This window comes from Varroa destructor, unplaced genomic scaffold (genome assembly GCF_002443255.2).
Source record: "Varroa destructor unplaced genomic scaffold, Vdes_3.0 BEIS01000001.1, whole genome shotgun sequence".
NCBI lineage: Eukaryota > Metazoa > Arthropoda > Arachnida > Mesostigmata > Varroidae > Varroa > Varroa destructor.
The window spans coordinates 21,184,294-21,196,306 of NW_019211454.1; positions in this window are offsets into that span (position 1 = coordinate 21,184,294).

Sequence of the window (12,013 nt, forward strand, 5' to 3'; positions counted from 1 at the left end):
TGTATAGTATTATTATGTTACTTTATGTATAATTAGCTCGGAATTTCTAAACGAACTTAAAAACCCCACTATAGGTTAGCAGGGGCAAATATGGAAAAGGACTTAAATTACATTTTATTAGCCTTTTCCAGCCCTGATTAAATAGGTCTAATTTCTTAAAGAAAAATATGATTCCAACTAAAACATCGTGCTTTGCTTTTACGGGACACCACCAAGGTTCACTGATAAAAAAAGATAGTTATTGATATTTTGATGTGATGAATATTTCTATCGTTCGTTTGTGAATATTCATCCGTTCAGTTTTAGCAGCCGAGGTCGTGTTTATTTGGTTATTCAAAATTACCTGTTTAATAGTTAAGCTATGTACATCGGTTCTATACATAAGGTTACAGAAATAGAAATGATGTACCACATCGAGCTTCGAGCTGTTGATCGAAAAACGGCATAAAATGCGGTACAAAGTTATTCCGTTAGTTAGAAATATTCTGCGTCTGGCACCAAGATAATGTCATCAACGAGGCCTGGTCTAGCTACATTGGATTTCAACTGTATCTTACACACGTCACGTTTCGTCGACTTTATCATTCATTGAAGTGGTTAAGCGGTATCTGTGAATTTCCGAGACCTGCTTAGCCGGGAACGGCTGTATCACTGCCGCCCTTTTTTTTGGTTTGAGATAATGGTGCCCAAATGGTAAAAGGTGACAATTTTTAGAAATCTTTCCGTTCCCGTTAATGAAGCGCATTGCATGTCTGGAAGAACTCTTGAAAAGAAAAGAACTCTTGATGAAAAAAGGACCTTGGTTAAGATAATACAGACGGTCTTTAAAAACGAAGAACACCTGTTCGTAGAGTAGAATACACAATAGCACCCTCAAACCGAAGACCCATTATCTACCTACTGATGTGGAGATGTACGTTAACGTTCCGCTCCTGAACTCTTTGCTGGTCGTCGGTAGCAAAGCTATGTTGTTTCCCGTTGCTAATTCCTACCTATTCCGTGGCTGACAATCAGTTTCTACTACTTATTTATTTATTTTTTTTTTAGTTTTATTTTTGTTACTAACTTCGGATCGTATCATGAAATATTACTACGGGCATCATTCAGGAGGGGTCCACGGAACAACATAACAGCTCCCTCGACAACCGTGAAGAGCGACCAGAGTGTTCGCTATAATGTGAGATACTATATGCCACGTTCCTCTCGACCGATTGCTAGCTATCTAGCCCATTTCAGTCATTATATATGGATTCATGATGGTGACGCTCGCGCCACTACCATACCAAGTGTCATAATATAGAAGATCGCTTTGGCCCTCAGCGCCAACGCCATCCAATCCACGCCAGTACTAGGCTGATTCAGGTGGCAGAGCACTCTACTGACTTTGCATCGCTATAGGTTCTCATTCGTGCGTCAGTCTAAGTGTATACTCACGTGTGCTGACTGCAAAAACAGAGTTAGAGGCATTTTCTTCGAATACTTCTGTAGCCAGGCTAGATTTGCAATTAGTAATCAACAGCAAATTCGCTATTTCATGCCCCTTGCTTTATTTACATTATACTCTGCCGGTATTACTGTTATATAGCATTGCCTAACTTGAAATATTTTTTCAAAAGTCAGTAAAGATGCTACCTTACAGAACTTCCTATGTTTAGACCTAACCTGCAAACAAGCGTATCTGGCCTGGTAGAATTGACTAATCAACTCTTTCCGACATTTGATTTTTTTTACATTTCATAGTTTAGGTTTAGGTTGAATTGTATATGTCACCTTGTTGCGATACGTATGGAACACTGAAGCCATGCATACAAAAACACTGCAATTAATTATGTTGCTATCGCGGTCTATCGGGTATAGTGCCAGTTTGCATTCGAAGAGTTCATAAAAATGAAGTTATGCTTAGTCTGAATGAAAGCAGCTTGACAATACGAACCATTGCTCTGTCTTCGTTCCTTGAGCACTATAGGAAGTATAGTAAAAACCGATGCTTGTTTTTACTGTTAAATATAACATAGCTACAATATTCAGCTAGTTGACAGGCATTAACACCTAACTAATATACCTCGCTTAGGAGCGCTAATTTCATAGGTTTCAATATCCTATACCTTTGTTATAAACGTGTGCAACTAGTTCCTGCAGTCGAGCACGGAATCTCGTTTGTGCAAAATCTACTCATCTCTACGTATTGTAAACGACGAGTTTCCTTTGAACACGCCTGTAGTGGGTTGCTGAAGGGGGTAAAATCTGCTATTCAATGGCCACCATCGAAGTGGCAGAGAATGCAAGATCCAAAAAAAGCCTGTGGGGTAGACTAGGCGCTAGCAATGAAAACTCGGGGCCAAAAGGTCTCCGATTCTAATCTGGTCGAACGCATGCAAAGTAATGCGGTCTTACACTTGCAAATTGTTAATAAAGTAAGTTACTATGGTTTATTTTAAAGTCGTTCAAAAACGACTATCTATCTCGATAAAAATGCTAATATCTGTGTGTGTGTGTCACACAATAATCGTGCGTGCCATGACTTTGTCTCCCTTTGCCAGCAGTTTGAGCTGGCCAAATGAAGGGGATTTTGTCTTTCGCCGACTCCTTCTATCGATTTAATCGCCGTGTGAATACCATACCCTATCAAAAGGCAGACCACACTTAAGACTCAATTTAACAGGAAAGCAGGATTTTGGCCCTTCGGGTCGATACAGGGGCCACGAATGGATGCCACTGCCAACAATAACACAACAGAACTGGGTTCGGCACTCTCCTAGCCAATGTTGTCGTCATCGTTGGAAGAAGACGACATATATATAGCATGACGATAACTAATAAGTCGAAGATTCGTTGCCGTTACTTCACAGTGCAGCGGTGGCAGTGGCAGCACTTTTCAAGCAGCCCTTTTGAATAGCTTTTTAGAACAACCAGTAGCACAAATAACTATTCGTAAAGAAAGGCGAGGGAGTCGCTGACGGGGAGGGGTGATGGTGGGGGAATCGACAGATACCGGAATGGCCCCACTTTAGTCGTAAGCGTGAACAGGAGTTGCTAAAGAAGATGAGCTGCCGTTCGGTACCGCTAACGTTGGACTTTGCGGTGCGGTTCCCGGGCCACTCGTAAGCATATGAAGTATCTCTGATAAACAACAATGGAAACGACAACGGAGTGAAAGAAAACTTGAAAAACCGCCAGCGACCCTAAAAGCCAATAGCCATGCGATTAGTCAGCATGAAGGTAGATAACGTGATGTAGGGGCGGTTCCTTCTGTCTTCTTTAGAGGGGACAGGAGGCGCGCTGTACGCACGACAGGAGAGGAAAACGACGAGAGAGAGTACCATTAAGTTGAACACACACCGCGTAACATACAATATAGCATTATGTCCGGCCAGAGTGAGCGAACCGACTGTGACTTCGTTTCCCTTGTAGATTTGAAGTACTTGCGAACAGTCAAATTGTCCCACCCACTAATTTATCTGCTCATCTTTTGCCTTAATACTGCCAATCCTTCTAGTAGAATTGGGTGCTGCTTATGAGGCAGCACTCAGGAAGCATAAATCGAACCGTAAGATGCCGCCAAAGCAATCAGGTGAGAAGGGAAGAAGATGGCCAAGAATTACTATCTATGAATTGGCTTCCTACCTTTATATCCACTGTCATACGGCCGAACGAACGCACGCTGCTTTAAAGGCGAGCGTTGAAGACACTGGGACATGAACATTTTGCCCACACAGCCGAGCGGTCACCCTCAGAATGACATAAATTATTCGGATACTGTTTTCTCTTAATTTTACCAATACAATACCGCCAATGCTGAGCACGTATCGACTTCCCGTTTATATATTTATAAAAAAAAATATTGTTCCTTCATTAAGTTACTGAACTAGTGCTACCATTTCCTCTGGGTAGTTTCTTTACTAAGAGATAACTGGGCTAGTAGTGGACAAAGTTTGGATATGACAACCTAAAGCTAAGAATCCATCAGGTTCGCCATGTCATTCAGATGGCGTTCTGCCCGCGCTAATCTAATGGCATTGAGGGGGGGGGGGGGGCAAAGTCACCGTTTCTAATCCACAGACACTCCCTAATATGTGTTATGGCCTTTTTTTTTGGATCTTTTAGATCTACTTCTGCTAATCCTTAAAACTCTGACATTTATGCTAAATTCTAGCCTTACAAAGGGGTAAGCACCGAAGATTTCGTACTTTTTATTAGTTTCATGCCTATTGCAGTCATTGTTAACTGGCAGTACACATATGACAACTTGGTAGGAAACGTCAAGTTACTTTGATTTGGCTTGGCTGAAAAGAAGCATTACTAGTTAGTGGTTTTTATTTTCCAATTGCGTTCCAAGATCCGCACTATTCCGATTATTATGGTTCAACAACTGATAATGTGTTCGTACTTGTTGTCATCATAATCATCGTCCTCCAATATCTCGGCTCCTGTCTATCTCTCCGTTTGCATACTTTACTATTCATCGGGTAGTACTGATGGAACCGATTCCGATGTGGAACACCGCTTCTAATGCACAGTATATGTGTACGGAAACATCATTTTTATTCATTGGGAGGAACATGCTTCTCCCAGTGAACTGCTGTCATTACGCGTGGTCTCCGTGTTACACTGTTATTGTTAACATTCTATAAGTACACGTTTTATGGGTATGCATGTCCGTGCACGTGCAGGACTTTGTCTGCCAATGCGGTAAGCGTCCGCTGTAAAGTCTTGTAGAAATGCTCGTAGCTTAAGGTTAATTAATACATTCGCCCACGGAGACGGTGGCGAAATTCCAGTCGAACCGAAACTCAGATTCAACGAGCTGTTCGATATTCTTTTTTTTGTCGCTCCTGCATCCGGACCTATTTAACATTCTATTTTGTTCTATGCGTCGTTTGTTCGCTTGTGTCCTCTCTGTCAGTCTATCCCTGTTTCTATCCGTCTGTTCGTTCGTCCTTAAGTTGATATATGCCTCCTTTTATCGCATCGTCCTGCTTCCCTGAAGGAGACAATGTTGCTGTTGTCCGGCGACTAGGGTTATCAGCAGAAACTTCTATAGGTAAACTAATATTGTAATGTTGTTGTTGTTGTTGTAAGCGTTTGATAATTGTTAGTAATTATAATCGTATTTGTAGTGTATCAGAAACGTTCTGAATTGTCTGACCTTTGTATTATATAGTAGTAGTCTGTTGAATAATAATTTTGTGGCACAAATGCGGCTTCCGCTCATGAAGCATCAACTAAATCATCGATCATTGCTGCATTCTTAAAAAAGACGATGACGGATAACTTGATGTTTTGTCCCACAAAGGTGTGGCAGGTGATTGAAACTTATCGGTAGTATAAACTTGCCAATTTTTTTTGAAAAATCTCTATCTTCATTTTAGGTCTGTTCTACGTAGATTTGGTCTTAGAGTTTACTTCAAACTAGTTGAGGTTAGTGTATTTATTATTGACCCTTCTTTATGTAGTCCAGTTTCTCGCTTTTAGATCTAAAAAAAATATCTAAAATCCCTTGCTCTTTCCACCCACATTGATTTAATTATATTTTGTGTGAAGGAGCGCGATGAACTTATATTTCTAAAACAAGGCACCCGTCTTCTCTGCAGAGTTTATGAGAGGGACAGCTGTCTAAGTCCCACTTCAGTTAATGAGTTTAACAGCTTGCTATGTCCAGCTTCCTGTTATCGGAAGTTCATGTGTGTTCTTGCGTGGGTCGTAAGGCCGCCGTACGTTGTCGTCAATAAGAAGGACGTTGTTTGGAACATCAACGACGACAAGGTCTGCCGACTGCTGCAATCCAAGGTCACGGAGAAGCCCGTGTGCAACTTTCAGCAGGATCTAAAAAAGAGAACACCAACGGACCTAGCGAAACTGAGCTAGAGGCAATGCTGGCCCAAACAGAGGGGTTGTTGCATACGTTAGCCACCATTCGACTGACACCGGAACTATACGCTAGTCCTCCGACACTGAGCGCTTAGCGATACTGTGGGCCGTCAAGAAATTCTGGCACATATGGGCGACACTTTAAGCTCATTACTAGCAGAATGGCGCTAACGTACCTAAAGCGGAAACAATTTTTTCTTAAAGCTAGCGTATGAGCTTTAAATTTACGAAGTCCGTTTTCGAGATTGTCTCAATTACAAGAGCTTCGCAAATGCCAGCGCGAGTGCTGTATCGCGTCTGGCTGTGTCGCCGGTACCCTCGTGCTGGACAATGTTTGCAGGCCGCAGAGAATGGACCCTTGCCTAAACAAGATAATCGAAGGGAGGAGCTCGTACATGCTAAAGAACAGCGTGGCATGTCGGGCGAGAGAAAGGAAACGCCGCTTCAGGTTCTTAACAAAACGGGCTAACAAGATGGACTTAACAACGAAGATAACGATCGTAATCGTAAGCGAGACGGGTTGAATCTCAAACAGCAGCATTATTCGTAATGCTATTGAAAGCTATTCTTAAACCTTCAATGAGCTCTTATACTGGAAATTATAAGGCCATGTCATAAAATAGTCAATGATTGTTCGGTTGCAAGGTAGCCTTTAGGGATCTTGAAGACTGAGTTACGCGCACGGGTTGCTGTATCGGCTGTTTCTACGAGATGCGTGGTAAGCTTCATGGAAGGCTCCAATGTAACTGCGAAACTTCTTTATTATTCCTATTAGCACATTTCGACACCTTGCATGACGGTTTGAAAACACATCATTGCATCTATCAATTTAAGTTCGGAACATCCAGGAACGGCATATATCTTTTGTGTTGTCCATATTGAAAAAACTAATATTCTTTTACAACTCCAATTTCTTGTTCTCGTCGCATAGAACTTCTAGTGATTATGAAATCGTCGATGTACACGTAGTGTTGTATCTTTGCGAAAATAGATTAGAGTTTGTTCTCGATGAATCGATCTGAGCACGAATCCCCAGAATAGCTCCATTTAGGTAGCTGCATAGAAAGCTTGGCAAAAAAGTGCGCTGACAACACAGGTGGTTACTTTACAAATTTGGAATTCAAGAAAATTTATGCGTGACGCACGCTCACAAAGGCGCAACAAGTCAAAATAAACTACATATAGGGCCATTTAGCAATAATGGATTATTGTTACTTATGTCCAGTTTCAAGCATCCATGTTGGAATCGGCCTCCGTCTAACGAGTCATTGCTGCTATGGTTCAAACGACAAGATGACGCGGATGGTTCAACGCGGATGAACAAAGCTCTTTTTTAAAATTGCGAAACCATTGCACAATTTCGAAAAAGATGTCGAAACAGAATAAGATCGAATTAACACATCGACTGATCCACAGAACAGTGTAGGTCAAGGCGTGTTAGGCATAGTGCTAGGTTTTTCTTAAACAGTTTTATATAAGATCTCAAATCGATTGCCTTCGACGTGAGGCTGACCCAACTCAATAATAAACAAACGCATTCTTGCACAGCTTAATAAGCTTCTTTCGTCGATCGTTTTCAGTGCAGTTTTTCTTTCGGCTATTCCCCCCACGTACCTTCACAGATGCCTGTTATTAGCCTCTGCGCAAAAAGGGCCTACTAGCCCATTCCCTGACGAACAACAGCCTTACCGTCCATTTCCCATTTTAATACATATGTTTCAATTCTATCCACTTCCCCTAAGAGAAATACGTTAGTGTTACATAATTGAATTTGACACTAGAATAAAGGGAATGTAACGTCGTTTGATCCTTTGCTGAAATCCATTCATTCGAAGAATCAAACTCAGCTATAACGGAGCGTATATCGGATTCTTACGGCGACGTCAAGCGTTACTTGAAGGGCTGTATTTTGTTGTCCATGTCGTGAACATTCGACAGTTCTCGCGTCTGTTCATCCGCAGGCTGAGAATAGAGACACAAAAGTTATTCACTGTCGTCTCATTCAAATCTTGCCTGCGCCTTTTCTCCCATTACCAGGGTATGCCACAAGCCGTTACAGCTGTCAAAACAGTATGTACGTACAATTATGCAGCCATACAGACACCTGCTACTGCTGTTGCAGCTAATAAGGAAATCCATTCTGTCGTTGTATCATATTTGGTCTTTTGATGAGCTTTTTCCGGCTTTTTACGTCTGATACGTATTTTTTTCTAAATTATATTCGCTACCGAAGTGTCAGTGCCTGCGTCTGCCCAGATGATATTATTCTAATGATGCAAATGATGAATAAAGTGATGCAAAATCAGCGAGGCAACACCAACAAATATAAAATTATACGCTGAGCAATATTAAGCGAGTTAGCGTTACGGGAAAGTAGAGGTAATGCTTGCTAGGCTGCGGGCGGTGCGTTTTAGTGTTTTGCAAGTAAGTCAAACATCGTTTCAACTAACGTTTGTTTTTGTTTTCATAAGAAGTTCATATGCAAATCTCGCCCGCAGACACCGAGCCCCACTTTTAGGTTGATGTTTGCCACGATAGTGCGGGGCTTCAGCTAGCGGCTTCTAACTGTGCAACAAAATCCTTCGCCAAATTCATACCTTCCGCTGTGTTGGATCGGCGCCGGTTACTTATCTATCTGCATATAACTACTTGGATATACGACTACTCGTCCCCTGCCGGTGTTCGGTCCCGTAAACGAACTATAGTCGAGCGCTTGTGACTTTTTAGCCTTACCTCGCAGACTTTCAAGATATGGTCTCATTCACTATTCAATTTCGGCTTGTTTTCACTGACCTTGGAGTAATAAAGTAAATAGCGCTTTAGCTAGTCTTGTTTAGGGCCGTAGAATGACCCAATTTCGGGTCCAATTCAGTTGCTGCCTTCCCACTGAGATCGTATTTACCTCAACGTCTCTTCCTTTAATTGCGGTCTGAGACGAAGTGCATTTATTTCCAGGTTGTTGCTGATGACCCATAGCTTCCGCCACAGTTCCAAATACGCTGCCGTTTCTGATGGTCGCATCTGAATTGCCGTTCTGCTGGTGTCATTAGCGTTGCTGCTTTAAAAAATCCCGCCAGTAATAAAAATAGAGAGTGAACGATATGTCGGTACGTCCACAAAATCTGATCTATTGCTATTCTATTATATTTTTTGGAACAGCTTCGCCATCGGCAAATATGTCATCACAGGACAAAGGTAGCGTCATCGTGGCAGCTATCAAAGTGATGCAAATTAAAACAATGAAAATAAGTAGACGCCATTAATGACAATGGCGATAGTGCGAAAAAAAAAAACATGTTTCTGGCGTCGGCTAATTCGGAGAGGATGTCCAGAAGTTCTAAAACGACAACAGAAGTTGTCTAGACAATAGCTGGATTATCGCTCACAACTGAACGCGTCGCTTCAACTTAATTAGCGTCAAATCGTAGTAAAGAAGCCATCTTTTGTTTCGAAAAAGCGATCGGTCATAGAAATCTTTTCAACAATTACCGTTTCATAGGTCGTCTATTGTATTTCACTTGGCCCACATAATGCGTTCCTATCTGTACTATACCCACTGATAACAATCATCTTTTTTTTACCCATCGATTTCTCCTTGCTACCATACGGTCTTCGTTCGACTTCGGTAGAGAACAGAGCGAACAATTGCGCTCAATGTTGCAAAGTGTCCATTCGTGAGTCAGCAATTGCATGCAAGCGTCCCCTTGCTGTACCTCCGGCAAGGCAATTTATAGTCTCAGTTCGTGGGGTCAATCTCAGGAAGTAGCTAGGCGTTAGTTGGAACCAGATCATCAATCCTATCAGTATTACCATGAGGACTGTCGCAATGGTCAATGGTTTCTATGATGTGTTTCAACTCCGAGCACTCGCCGTCCATTCCCGTACTCCTTTCCTCGTCGAAGATATTTCCATAGTTTTCGTTTCTTTAGTAAAGCTTTGTGATGCAACTGCTTTGATTTCGGGCATCGTAAGTTAAAATGTAGTTAAAGAGTTGGCCGGACCTTCAGCCAGTGGCGGCACACGAGGTCCGTAATCATAGTATTTCGAACAAAAACGGATGACAAAACACTACGTTCAACAGGAAACCTCGAGGACCGATATCGAGTAGCCGCAAAAGGCAAACAACAAACAAATGTGTTCGACGCATTGAGCTTGCCTAACGGATATTTGCCCATTTTGATTCTGTCAGAAAAAACCATGATAGTTGACGCATTGATGACCGTGTATATACAAGCTTTACAAGTAACTGTTTGAACCAATTAGAAGTTTCATTACTGTCAACAGTACTTGTTATTATATATTATCCAATTGAAACTATAGTAGTTCACCAAACTCCGGTTAATTGACCTCATTTAATGAGCCTCAAAGGAAGATCGGCTTGTTCTCGTAGCTTTGGACATTCTAGTGGGCTCGCTAACTTTCGAAGGTGTTTATTTAATCGTTCATTTAGTAGAAGTAACGACATCGCTCAAATAGGAAAACAATGATCACTCGATAAAACTTTCTCAAAAAGCTTGAATAGAGTATATATAATTCTTTTTGATACAGTTCTGTCCACTGTTTGTTCTCGAAAGGCGTAGAAGGGTGCTTGTTGATTTGCTCAGGATAAAGGGTTGGCACTATGCAGATACCTTGTGACATCCGAAAAGACTATGAAGACTTCACAGGCTGTCCGCGGTTGCCCACGTGGCATAGCGGGCTATTTTTGTTTATTCGACAAGAAAAGACACGGTTCTTGTCACGTAATAATAAATAGACAGGTATTCAAAGACGCTGTCCTACAGAAAAACTGGCGGACGTCTGTCCGTGTGGAAATGTTTGTAATTATTGTCATAGACGACCGCACGGGGTATGATCGCATAGCGTGGCATCGTCAACCTTCCTTTGTGGTTAGTTCAGTTTGTCTGGCGTTGGGGGCCGCTTACGCAGCGTTCGAACAACGTTGTTATTTTACATATGATGATGATTATCAGCATCAGAAGACAGACGGAACCATTCTCGACAGACCAACTAATTGGGTGTCTTATGCGATTTGCTATTTCTCTATACCTTCTTTGTTCCTCTTCGACCAGCTTTTTTCGGCCCGTTTGTCGTCGCGTCCATGCCGATAAAAGCACATCATACTGAACAACAACGGGCAGATTACCATCCGTAAGCGTCGAAGGTTATCATTGTTACCATGCTTGTAATAGTAACAAGAAAGGAAGCAGCAACAATAATTATAATGATAATGTCTGTGATGAAAAAAATCGTATCGAGACAAGTACAGCCTTTGTTGTTATTTTTGCAGTCGTAGCATGAAAACAACGAAGCAAAAAAAAAAAGGAAGTGGGACAGAACGTGCGTTGGAAAGCATGAGAAAAGGGTGAAAATGTACGTAAAGGGGATACGTGTGTTTTTTTTTTGGCGATTCGGAAAGATCGAACCAAGATTTCGGTCAAATGTGCTCTATGGCTAAACTCAGTTTGTGGTGATGACGCTCGATATATTCATTCAGAGTAACGACCCAGCTCAACCGATTGAGCCGTTATACCGATGCATTCACTGCAACATCGTATCGATGACGTATAATAAATAGCAGTCACCATACTAATCGATTTTCGAGAAGGAGAGGCTGTGCTGGAAGCTGCCTTCTATTGCCATTCCGGTTCTTCAAGATTCCTGCGGGCCTCAGATAAAAAAAAAGGCACATCCGTACATACATTAAGTTGTCCATGGTAATACTAGTACATGGAATAGTGACTTTCTTTCCAATCTGTTACGGTAACAACGCCGCTGATTCAGCTGCCGCAACTCGCTGCAATAGACACAACTCGCAGTTTATATCGATCGCAGTCTGCCCGGCTGTCAGCGTCCCCTTTATTTTCACTAGAGCAGTAGGGCATTTCGTGATGCTTGACTTCCTCCTATGCTCTTTCTTTCGATCTCGTTTGCTCTTTGGATTCCCCTATCTACGTAGATTTTAAATAAGCACTCTTCGCTGGAGTAACCTCGAGGAGCCGCCCATAATCGACGCTGACCGCTCGTCAGCCAGCCGATCCAAAAGCTACGAACGAAAAATCCGATTTTCTATCGAATTGATCCATTATACCTATCTATCTATCTATCTATCTATCTATAATCATCTACAAATCCTTACTACTCC